We start from the raw sequence: 12,176 nt of genomic DNA on the forward strand, positions 1-12,176 counted from the left end.
AGAGGCTCTATCCACACAGGGTCCATTTTCCCATGAACCCAGTGTGGGAATATGGACCCACATGGCAACAAGAGACTGCAGCTGATGGAAGCTGCCACCACCGCCAGGTGTGTCTCTGAAGTTCACCGCAATCCCCACCATTCCCTATTGCCTCACACTTGGTCCCCTCACTAATTTACCCTCCCTACCTGCCCTGTATCAGGGGAACTTGTGGCTCCTGCAAGGTTGGCATCCCCTGCCCCGACCTGCCTTTGTCTCTCTAACACACTGTGAGCACTTTGAGAGAAAAGCTTCGCCGTGTCTGCCTCTCTACGCTGAGACAGACACTGGCTCAGAGCTGGTGCTCAACAAATGATTTGTCAAGAAACCTCTTCAAGGCCCCTCTTCCCCCAGGAGGCCAGGACTCAGTATCTACGGCACCCAGAGATAGTGGCGCCATTGCTCTCCCTCTTGATCCAAGTTCCCCATGGACACTGGCCCACATCCCATGTTCTCAGCAAGTCCTCTCCTTACCCTCTGGATTACTTAGGGAAAACTAGGCCCTGCACAGGTAGTCCCGGCTCCTCAGTGAGTGGCTTTTACACAATGAAACCTCGTTTCTCCTTCGCATCACAGTCCAATGCAGTTGCTCCTGGCCAGGCAGCCTCCATGCAGTCACTCAGGGCCCAAGCCTCTTCCATCCTGTGCTTCCATCCTCTTCCAGGCCCTCAGAGTCCTCTCAGCCAAGGGGCAAGAAAAGAGAAGGGGGCTCATTGGAGGGATTTTGGGGCCAGACCCAAAGTGGCATGAATCACTTCCACCATACTCCACAACCTAGAAATCACGCACATGGCCACACCTAATTGGAAAGAAGAAAGGGAATAGCAATGGAGCCATGTGACCAGGAGGGGTGGAAAACGTAGAGACACATGGACATTGAGCTCTCGCTGCCAAGCCTTCCTTCTCCTTCATTTCTGCTCCGGAGGAATCCTGCAGAGGTGCTCCAGACTCACAGGGACTTGATCTTTCAAGAGCAAGAAGCTAAAAAACAGTTTCCTAACCTCACTCCCAGCCTTGTTCAGTGACTCCTCCCAGGAACTGTTTTAAAGACCTATCGCTGCTACAGAACAAGTCACCCCAAAAGGGACTACGCAAGGGTGTGAATAGCAGGCATGCTTCACTGGACCAATCTAACAGTCTACACAGGTGCTCCAGCAGGGCAGAGTAGAACAATGTGGGACCTTTGAGTCCAGCCAACCAAGGTTCAAATCCCAGCTGCAACACCTGGCAGCTAGACGACCCTGAACATGCCACTTAGCCTCTCTGAGGCTCTGTTTACGCATCCTCATAGAGGGGTGAAAGCACTGTGGCCTTGGGGACTCTCAGGCTCCTGTAGCCCCCTCCTCCTCAGCTTCCACCCACTTTTATCTCTTAAATATTGAAATTCTAGATATGATTCTTCTAAAGAAAGAGAAGCAGCAGAATGCGGAAGTCAAGTCACAAGCTCCAGAGTGCCTGCCTTGCGGGGCTGCTGTACGGATTCAGTGCGATCATGCTGAGCCCTGGGCTTGGCCCCCACTAAGTGCTCCACACACATTATTAGTTCCCATGTCCCCGGCCCCACCGGGACCCACCTGACGGTGTTTCCCCACTGCAGGGTATGTCTTGTACATACTGCAGCTGTATTTAATTCCCCCAGCATCACTGCAGAAGTCAGACAATTGCAGAGATTCAACTCCTACAAAAGAACAAGGTGAATCTCAGGTGGGACCTGGGTAGGAATTCACTCCATTACACAGAAACAGGACTTCGCATGGTACGGGGACCATATCCCCCCTTAGTGCTCCCAAGCTGGACACATAGCCAGGGGGCCATTGATTCAACTCACATGACCACAGGCTGCTCCAGGACCCAGGATCCTACCCGGGAGAGGGTTTGGGACTGCTCAGAGGAGAGAAAGGGGCCTCTTGTTTACTATGGCTCTGGGGAAGAACTGATGGAGATTTAGGGGGCCCACATATCCATCCCCCAAGCCACCCCTTGGCTGCCACTGCCTATGACAGCCCACATGTCCTAGAGTCTCCAGTCAGGGCGGAAGTCTCTTCATCAGGGATATGAGGTTCTCTGCCCAGTTGCTGAGGCCAAGGATTAAAGCATCTACCTGTGTCACCCAAGGCCTGGACCTTATCTCAAAGTCAAGGTAGCACCCATAGAGGGAGCAAGTGGTGGTCTGGGGGCTCTACCCCTAACCAGCTCTGGGCCCGTGGGCAAGTCCCTGCTCCTCTCTGGGGCCTGGAGAGGGGGCATTCGATCAGGGTTTTTCAAACTGTGGCCTGGAAAGCTTCAGGCTCCTGTACCCCCACCTCCTCTGCTTCCACACACTTTCATCTCTTAAATGTTGAGATTCTGGATAAGATTCTTCTAAAGGAAGAAAAGCAGCAGACTGCAGAAGTTAAGTCACAAGCTCCAGAGGCAAACAGACCTGGGTTCAAATGAGTAAGCTCAGGCAAGACAGTTCACCTCACTGATCCTCAGTCTCCCCATCTGTAAAATGGAAGTAATACTGGAGCATACCCCCGTGTGGGTTGTTCCTAGTACTAGGGGAGATTGTGTACATAGAACTGTTGGTATTGTGTCTGCCACACGGTGAGTGCTCGCTCTGTGGATGTAACCTACCATTATCATTATTTTGAAAAGCTGCCAAATTTTGTGAAGGTTTACAGACTTTTGCTTTGGTGGTCTCTGATCTCATCAGTCCTAGCCCCCACCTTTGGTTCCCATCCCAGCCATCCTCCCCACTGCAGGGGCTGACTCTGGATGCCATGGGGCATCTGCACTGGGCCTGGGACCCCCCTGCTTAGACCTGGATGGTGGTCTCAGCTCTGTCACTGACCAGCTGGGTGGTCTTGGGTGAGTCATTTTACTTCTCCAGACCTCGGTCTTGTCATCTGTTAAGTGGGAATGATGTCACTATATACCTTCTAGGGGTGTTGTAGGGATTAGTACAGCACCTGACACATAATAAATGCTCAATGATTGCTGTAATGATTAAATTTAGTTGGGGGAGGCAGTTTGGGTTTTATTTTTTTAATCATGTTGGGGGGGTGGGCGCCCTCTAGTGGTGAAGCCCCACCTGGTGGGGGGTGCCTTAGCCTTTAGCCTGGGTGGGGAGGGTGGTGAAGGAAGGGCCTGTGGACCCACATCTTAGACGGGACCTTCTTGGAACCAGGGGTGAGTTCCAACCTAAGGTTACCACAGCTGGCCCTGGGACCAGTGATCTGTAAGCTGGCTTGGCAGGGAGGGCAGAGAAGGAAGTTCTGGCTTAGACCGCTGGGTAAACATCTCTGCCAAGAAGGAAGACACAGTGGCCACCATAGAGCGAGACGACAGGCATGAGAGGGTGCAGAGGCAGTTCTCATTCTCTCCTCTTCCGTTGCTAGACACACCCTCACTACCATCCTCCCTGTCCATTTTACAGATGGAAAAACCGAGGCCCACAGAGGTAAAGGCGCTCTCCTACTGTCACACAAGACATCCAAGGCAGAATGCAGGCCGGCCTCTGAGCTCCAGGTCCAGTGCTCTCTGCTCCACGCTACAAGGTCAGCTTGGCCAAGCCAGGCAATGGGAAGCAGAGGACATTTCATTGAATCATACAGTGAAATTTCGAAGAAGAAGGGGAAAAAAGCAGCAGGCGGAGTTCCCAGGGCTGGAGCCCTGCCCGGCTGGTCCCAGAGCTCAGGGAGGGTGGGAATGACGCAGCCTGGGCCCATAGCAGTCTCAGGAGCACCATTCGCCGGGAATCTGCAGGCAACGGCAGCCAGAAGGGCTGCAGAGGCTCTGGGAAGGACGGCTGAGCCGGCGGCGGCCCAGGCTGACTCCACAGGGGCGCCAGGATCCCTCCATTACAGAATCCAACGGGACCCCCACCTATCCCCAACCCCCACCCCCACACACAAACACAAGAAGAGCCCAGGCCCAGCAGAGCGAACCAGCAACAGAAGCCTCCTCCACAAGGAAGGGGTCAGCCCGGAGCAGAGAAATCCCCGCAGACCCATGAGAGGGGCGGCCACCAGCAGGAGTCCAGGCCCAGCTGTGGGCCGGGGCTGAGGCCGAGGGCTGGAAGCCATGGACACGGCCAGCTCCCTTCCCCACTCAGACGGGCTCCTTTCCTGTCCTCCAACCTGGGAGGCCTCGCCTGCTATGTATCCGAAAAGCTTTCTCATGAGTTATAGCTCAGCTGAGACTCACAACGCCTCTGTCGGATCATCCCAACCTACAGGCGAGGAAGCTGAGGCTCCATGCGGGGAAGGGAAGGGGCTGCAGGCTTTCAGAGCCATTCCCACCCAGCATGACTGCCTGACATCACCTCTTTTGACATCTTGAGATCTGCAGCATTAGGCTAGGGAAAGGAGGGCATGGATCTGGTCAGCCACTAGCCCCCAGGACCCTAGTAAAATGCTATCCCCTATCCCAGCACTCAGCAGCCCCCAGCTCCAGCGATCACACACTCCCAGGGCTAGATGTGGAAGGAGGTGGTGCATGGTGACACAAAGAAAGCAGGCTTTGGCTCAGCTGGACCTGAGTTCAAATCCTGGCTCTGCTGTGTATTTTCTGGGTGACCTTGGACATGTCATTTACATCTCAGCTACCCAGTTTCCTGAGCTGACAGAAAAGCATAGTATCCTCTGCACATGCCGTTCGTAGTAAAAATAAGAGCTACTGTTTATTGCACCCTTTGAGATCAGGTCCTGTTCTAATCACTGTAGCTGCATTAGATGATCTAAGCCTTTCAACAATGCCATGATATGTTATTACTCATAGCTCCATTTGCAGAGAGGAAACAGAAATATCCAGGAATAGGCAGAGGAGGGATTTGAACTCAGCCTGTCTGGTCCCTAAATACTAAGCTAGGGTGTCCATTTATCACACAGGAAAAGCACATCAGCGATGTCAGATGTGCTGTGGGGCTGGAAAGTTTGGGAGGAGTGGAGATGGCAAGGTTCAGAAACAGATTGGCCAGGGAGTGCCTGTCTCTGCCAGGATCCATTTGGACCAAGCTCATACCCTGGGTCTGGGAAGAGCTCCGGTCGTACTCTGGGGTCTCAGCTCACAGCTCCAGCCCGGTCCCTTCATCAAATCACCGACTTCTCAGTAGTCACTGAGGCTGTCTTCTGGGCCAGGCCCAGGACTGGACATGCAGGCCAAGGCAGATGAGGGGCACAACGCCATAGCCCCCTCAAGTGGAAGGAGGCCTTGCTAGATGCCATGATGGTGAGGAGGCAGGAAACCAGGGCCATCTCTATGGTAGGTGGACTCACTACCTGATGGAAAGGAAGCTCTGCTCCCAGGGCTGAGAGGCTGAGCTCTCCTGGGACCCCTCCCTGCCCAGGAGCTGCTCCTTTAAGAAGCCTGACTGGCCCCTTTAAGGAGCAATGGAGCGAGGCCATTTCCCACTGTGTGCCCCCTCCAGTTGCAACTAAAAGACTCCTGGCTTTCACACCCAGGCTGAGCCGGGGATAGGCAGCCCCCTGCTCCTCCCTTGACCTCCTGGCCACCCCTCAACCCAACCCAGCCCAAAGTCCCCATGCCTTCATGCCTCAGTCCCAGACCCTCAGTGGCCCCCATCATCCCATCCGCTCTTGATCTGTTCCCTGGCTGGGACTCCTGGCTGGGGCTGCAGAGCCCTTCCCTTCCCACTCCGTGCTTGGCAGAGGGGTGAGTGTCTGTTCTCGAGCTGGGCCCAGGGGGCTGGCCGAGGCCAGAGAGTGGAAAGGGAGGTAGAGGGCAGGGCTGTCTAAAGGGAACCCCTTTTTCCAAGGAGCCAGATCCACCCACCACAGGGATGTGGGATGAGGGCAGGCAGAAAGGGGGACCAGCCTAAAGTGAGTGCTGGAGAGCATCTATCTGCACAGAAGACTGAAGTAAGTGGTTAGGCTTCCAGAAGAACTGATTAACCAAGGAGAATCCAGACCCCTGCGAGAACGGAAAGTCCCCATCTTCCTGGGAGTCTTGGCCTTCAGTCAGAGGAAGGCAGGCAACCATGCATTCAGAGGGGCACCCACTCTGCACCTGGCACCCTGCTAAGACACCTCACAGGTCTGATGCCAGCTCACACCCGGACTTGCAGCCTTCCCACTCAGGTCCTCACCCAACTAGCAGAATGAGTAAGAACCTGGGCTTGGGAGTCTTGACAGATGCTGCAATTGAATCCTAGCCCCACCATTTACCACCCGTGTGACCTTGGACAAGTCATGTCACCTCTCTGGGGCTTAATTTCATCATCTGTAAGATGGTGATAGGCTGGGCACAGTGGCTCACACCTGTAATCCCAGCACTTTGGGAGGCCGAGGCAGGTGGATCACCTGAGGTCAGGAGTTCGAGACCAGCCTGGTCAACACGGTGAAACCCCATCTCTACTGAAAATACAGAAACAAATTAGCCAGCCGTGGTGGCGCATGCCTGTAATCTCAGCTACTCAGGAGGCTGAGGCAGGAGAATCGCTTGAACCTGGGAGGTGGAGGTTGTGATGAGCCGAGATGGTGCCATTGCACTCCAGCCTGGGCAACAAGAGGGAAACTCCATCTCAAAAAAAAAAAAAAAAAAAAAGATGGTAATAATAGTTCCCACCTAGGGAGCTGTTGCAATGAATGCTCAGGCAGTGCGTGCTCCTTTCTATGGTTCTGCCAGCCCTACACCCCCGCCCGAGTCTCTTTGGTCCTGGTGGAGCCCCAGGTGGGGTGTCCGGCCTTCCTCAGCAGTGGGGAAGTCCCTCCCCTTGGCTCTGCCATCCTCCTGCCTATGTACTGCAGCTGTTCAGCAGAAGATGCACACAGCCATATTGTAGTCTCTTGCAGAAAGACCTGCAGACTGTCACCACCAAGGCTCCAAGGGACCCTCCCCAGGGCACCCCTGCGCTGTCACCTACTGGAATCAAAGTGAGGTCGAGAGGGGCCACTGAGAAGGGGATGGATCTCCCCAGATCTGCATCTGAAGGCCCAGGTCAAGTTTGTGTCTCCCGCTCCTCAGCAGAACGGCCTTGACCCCTCCGAGCCCTGTTTTCCCATCTGTGGTGTGGAGCGCGCAGGAAAGCTCCCAAAGACTTCTGCCGCTGAAGGAGCTTGTTAGCCCAGGCTGAGCAGAGCCAAGGGGATGCAAATTCAGCCTCAAGGCTGCCCTTGCCTTTGTTTGCTTTATTGAGTAAAAGAAAATACTTTGAACATTTTATGGGGACTTGGGGAGGGGAGGAGGGGTCAGGGGAAGGCTTCATCCAAGAGAAACAGCTTCCAAGGAGGATCCAGCCAAGAAAACCCTAAGTGGGGGCCAGGGGGTTTCTCTGAGTGTGGCCAGGGATGGGAGTCTGAGGGGACACAGGAGCCAGGAGAGGGGCGGAGCGCTGCAGACAGTGAAGAGACCCCTCAGGCTGGTCCTTCCCCCGCCAGCTAGCGCCTCCTTTCCTGCTGCCGCTGCTGCCCCAGGGGCCACCCAGAAGCCCCAGCTCCCCTATCACTCCCACTTGGGCTCATTCATTCATTCCTTCATGCACTCACTGACTCATTCACTCATTCACACAGGCAGTCACTGTTCTGCTCATTCTTTCCCTCTTCCATTCATTCCCTCCCTGATTCATTCATTCACTCACTGAGGCACTGGCTCAAAGGTGAACAGTCAAGGGCCCTGCCTTCAAGGCATTCTCTGGTTAGTACAGGACAGTCCCTGAGAAGGAGCATGCCTGAGGCTGTAAGAGGCCAGGGGACCCTCCCCAGGAAGTGGTGAGTGTGGGGCACCAGGTGGTAAAGGGAGAGGGGAGGCCGTACAGGAGAATGGCACAGAGGTGGGCAAGTGTGCAGTGTGTTTTAGAAGGGGGCAGGAAGGCCACGGAAGGGGTGGAGCTTAGCACCTACAGAAGGCCAGCCCTGGGCACGTGGCAGGGGACCCCAGGACTGCTGTGGGCTGTCACCACTGCACCGGGCCAGAATGCCCTAAAATTCCCCTGCACTCACTGTGGGCCTTTTCCCTAAATTTCCCAGCGGACTGAAGTCAGACTACTGTGGGACCCCTCCCACCCTGCCTGGGGGAACCCTAACATGGCCCTATCTCTCCCACCTCGCAGGAAACCCCAGCACTTCCTGCCGTCTGGGTCACAGATCTGAAAACCTTCCTCTGGGCTCCTGTCCTCAAAGGCTGCAGGTCTTGAAATTCAAGCCCAGAGATTGCCAAAGCAGCTCAAAAACTGCTGAGTATTTTTCAGAAGAAGGAGGAGGAGGAGAGGTAGAAGAGGAGAAAAACAGAGAGCCTGGAATAGAGTGAAACTGGCCCCACATTGGAGCTCCTGTGGCTCTTCAAGCCCAACAGCTGCCCTGGCAGCAAAGGCTCTCAGGCAGGGTCCCTGGGAGGTCCAGGGGTGTCCCCAGGGTACGGCCTGGCTCCGCAGGGACACTGGTTCCCAGACCGTATTTCCACCCTGAAAGGTCTTTCAAGCAAGTGTGTGATGATCGCCAGGGAAGCAACTCACTGCCCTTTGCCTCAGCTTAGCACCTGAAGGCCACTTAGCACCTGAAGGTGTTAAAAACTCCCAGGTCACCACTCCCACTGGGGATGCTGGCTGCCACCCAGAACTCCAGGAAAAAAGACCAAGATGGCCGACAAGCTCCCTCAAGCACAGCAGAAAGAAGAAGAGCTGAATCCAAACACCATCTCTCTCCTTTATTGAGGGGACTTGGATCAGTCAAGCAGCCTCTCTGGATCTCAGTGTAAATGTGGACAATAATAGCTATGATAACAATAGGAGTCCTATTTATTGAGTGCTTACTGCTTGCCAGATATAGGCTAAACACACAACCTCATTTAAGCCTCATGACAATTCTATGAGATTCCACTTTACAGATTAGGAAACTAAGCTCAGAGAGGCTAAGTACCTTGCCCAAGGTGATCCAAGCAACAAGGGAAAAAATAAAGATTCCAGCCCACCCACCCCAACTCCAGAGCCTGCAGACGTCACAGTTTTGCTGCATCTCAAGGTGTTTTTGTGCATTCATTGGACAAGAATGTCTTCTTGTGCTGGGCACAGGACATAAAGAGATGAATCTTGTATCTGCCCTCAAGGAGCTTCCAACCCAGTGGGTAAGACAGATAAATAACCAATTACAATGCAGTGTGGTTGTTGTTTCAGTAGATGAATTACAAGATGCTGGGTGTATATGTCAGGCTATTTAATGCAAGCTGCTTTAACAAATAATCCCAGCATCTCAATGACCTAACAAGACATCACATGGTACAGTGCGTAAGCAGGAGCTTCTGCTCCATGCAGTCATTATGAGATCCAGTCCTCCTTGGAGTCTTCTGCTGGAATCCCCTACTGGATGTCAGCCAACAAGCAAGAGAAAGACGTCATGGAGGACTGCGTGGAACATTTTATGGGCTGGCCCAGAAATCGCATACCTCACTTGTCCATAATCCACTGGCTGGAACCAGTCACACTGTCCCACTTAACTGCAAGGGAGGCTGGGAATTGAGGAGATAGTGTTGGTGAGCATCTAGCAGGTGTCTGCCACCCTAGGGGAGGGAGACAAAGAGAACACATCCCTATTTGGGTTGAGCAGAGATGCTTCCAGGAAGTGAAGATCAAACTAGGTTTGATCAAAGAGAGCAGTGACCCTGAAGTGGGGCTTGGCTTGGCAAATCACAATATGTAACAAAGACCCTCCCCTTAGGGCCTCTCTTAACTGGAGACAGGTGGAATAGGGAAAGAGCTATGGACTGGGAATCTGAGCTCCAATCCTGGCTCTCCTCTGACTGGACAGGCAAGCAACCATCTGAGTTCCGTGTTCTCATCTGTAAAATGGTAATTAGAAGATTAACTTGGAGATTGGGGTCAGAACCAGGCACACAGAGCAGCACTTGATAGATGCCAACTATCCTTGCTGTTGTCTACTGAGGCTTCCTGAATCCACACTACTTAGCCCTTGGGTGTTCTCTAGCAGTGTTACCTAGACAGATTGTGAAGAAAATATTTAGTCTATTCCCCAGTATATGATCTGATTCCTACCACTTCGCAGCCCTGAAGGCTCCAAGGGAGTGGGACAGAAAACTCTATCTAGAGGCTAAAAACCTGCCCCAGGACATAACTTTCCACCCAATGACTTAAAGACTTTCCTGTCCCAAACTGTCAGAACTGGAAGACACCTTACAGGTCATTTGGGTCATTATTTAACAGATGGAAAAACTGAGGTCCAGGGAAAAGAAGGAATTTTTCCCCAAGGCCCCACAGTCCAAAAACAGAACTCACAAATATGTTTCACCCCATGTGCCAACTCTGATCAATTGGTTGTGGCTGCCTGGAGCACACTGATAAGATTTCTGAGACTTGATCTGGCCTCAGTGGGAAAGAATACCAGAATCGATTAGTCATGTCTGCTATGGGTGGCTTGGGGAAAGTAGACAGTACGTATTTACATTGCTCAGTAGATGACGAGAAAATGCATCAATCCTCCTCACCAACTTCTACCTTCTCCTTAAAAGGTTTAGCAACATTCATAGAAGATGGTTCCAAAATAAGTCAAAAGGACTTACGGGACAAAAACCCAACTGTCCAAAAGGAAGTGAAATCACTTAATAAAAGCTCTAATGTAGACCCTACAGCAACAATAACTCCTTAATCATCATTCAGGCACTATAACCCTGGACTCCAGTAACTGGCTCCAGTATCCTAAATTAAAGTAGACATTTGTTGTTGCTACTTCCCCTTCCTAGAAATGTCCCAATTTCCTCCTGAGGAGCTGCCTGTTCCCCACAGCACGCAGTTTGTTGCATATGTTCCAATCTGCCCCCACCCCACCCAAAACTGGAAGTTGAGTCTTAAAGCAGAGACACAAGGAGACTGGAAAATCGTCGAGCCTTGGTGCCCAGCTGTCTAGGTTCAGAGTGAAGAGGTGACCCCTCATCATAGGCGTTTCCACACAACATTGTCACTGTCTGTGTCTCCTGTTAGACAGTAAGTTCCTTAAGGACCGAGACCTTGTCTTATTCACCGATGAATCAACAAAGTTTAGCAAGCTGTCTGCATGTGGCAAGCGTTCAATAATCTTTACTGTTCTTAAATGAATGAATAATTTAATGAATATTAAGAAAGCATATAAGTTCTGAATCAGAGGACAAGATTTAAGATTAGCTCTGCTTCTCACTAGCCATGTGACCTTGGACAAGCCTGTTACCTCTCCGAGCCTCAGTTCTCTCATGTATAAAATGGATACAATTCCACACACCTCCCAGGATTGGCAACAGGTTTAAATGAGATAATGGATGTGCAGGGCTTTGTAGACTGTCCAAGTGATGTGCAGAGGGCAATTACTCTCATCACCAAGATAGGAAAGAGGTTGATACTAGGCCTGAATAATACAAATAACAAGCCCACCCTAGCAGATAATTGAGTGAAGGTGAAGCAGATGTTGTGTTTGTCCAAAAACAGTTTGTGATTCAATGTCTGTGTTGAAACTTAATTCAAACTAGCTAAGTCAACAAGAAGAATCTGTTGACTCAGGACAGAAAATTTTGGCACTAGCTTCAGGTAAGGTTTGATCTGATAGCTTAAGTGATGTCACCAAAGACCTAGTTTCTAAGCACCAAAGATTCACTAGCCAAACATTAATTGGTGGCTCAGTTGCTGAGCACACAGTTAGAACCTAGGACATTTTTGTTCAGAAAAGATAAGCCAAATTGCCCTTAATGTGATATGCAGAACCAATAAAAACTTTTAATGAGTCAGGAATCAGGAACTTTGGTTGCGTGAAACAGAAAGAAACATAAGGAAATGTATTGGAAGAAGTGACAGGGAGGTTGGAGAATAAGGCTTGGAAATGGACAGGAATCAGTGATTGGCAGGGCCAGCCAGGTCTGGAAGGACCTTGTAAAGCATTGTAGAGTCCCAGGGTCAATGAAAAGCATGGGGAGATTTAAGCAGGAGGGGGGCATGCTTCCATTCGTGTTTTTAAAAAATCTCGGCCGGGTGCAGTGGCTCATGCTTGTAATCCCAGCACTTTGAGAGGCTGAGGTGGGCAGATCACGAGGTCAGGAGATCGAGACCATCCTGGCTAACACAGTGAAACCCCATCTCTACTAAAAAAAAAAAAAAAAAAAAAAAAGCAGGTGTGGTGGCGGGCACCTGTAGTCCTAGCTACTAGGGAGGCTGAGGCAGGAGAATG

The sequence above is a fragment of the Rhinopithecus roxellana genome, chromosome 3 (assembly GCF_007565055.1).
Source record: "Rhinopithecus roxellana isolate Shanxi Qingling chromosome 3, ASM756505v1, whole genome shotgun sequence".
In the NCBI taxonomy this organism is placed as follows: domain Eukaryota; kingdom Metazoa; phylum Chordata; class Mammalia; order Primates; family Cercopithecidae; genus Rhinopithecus; species Rhinopithecus roxellana.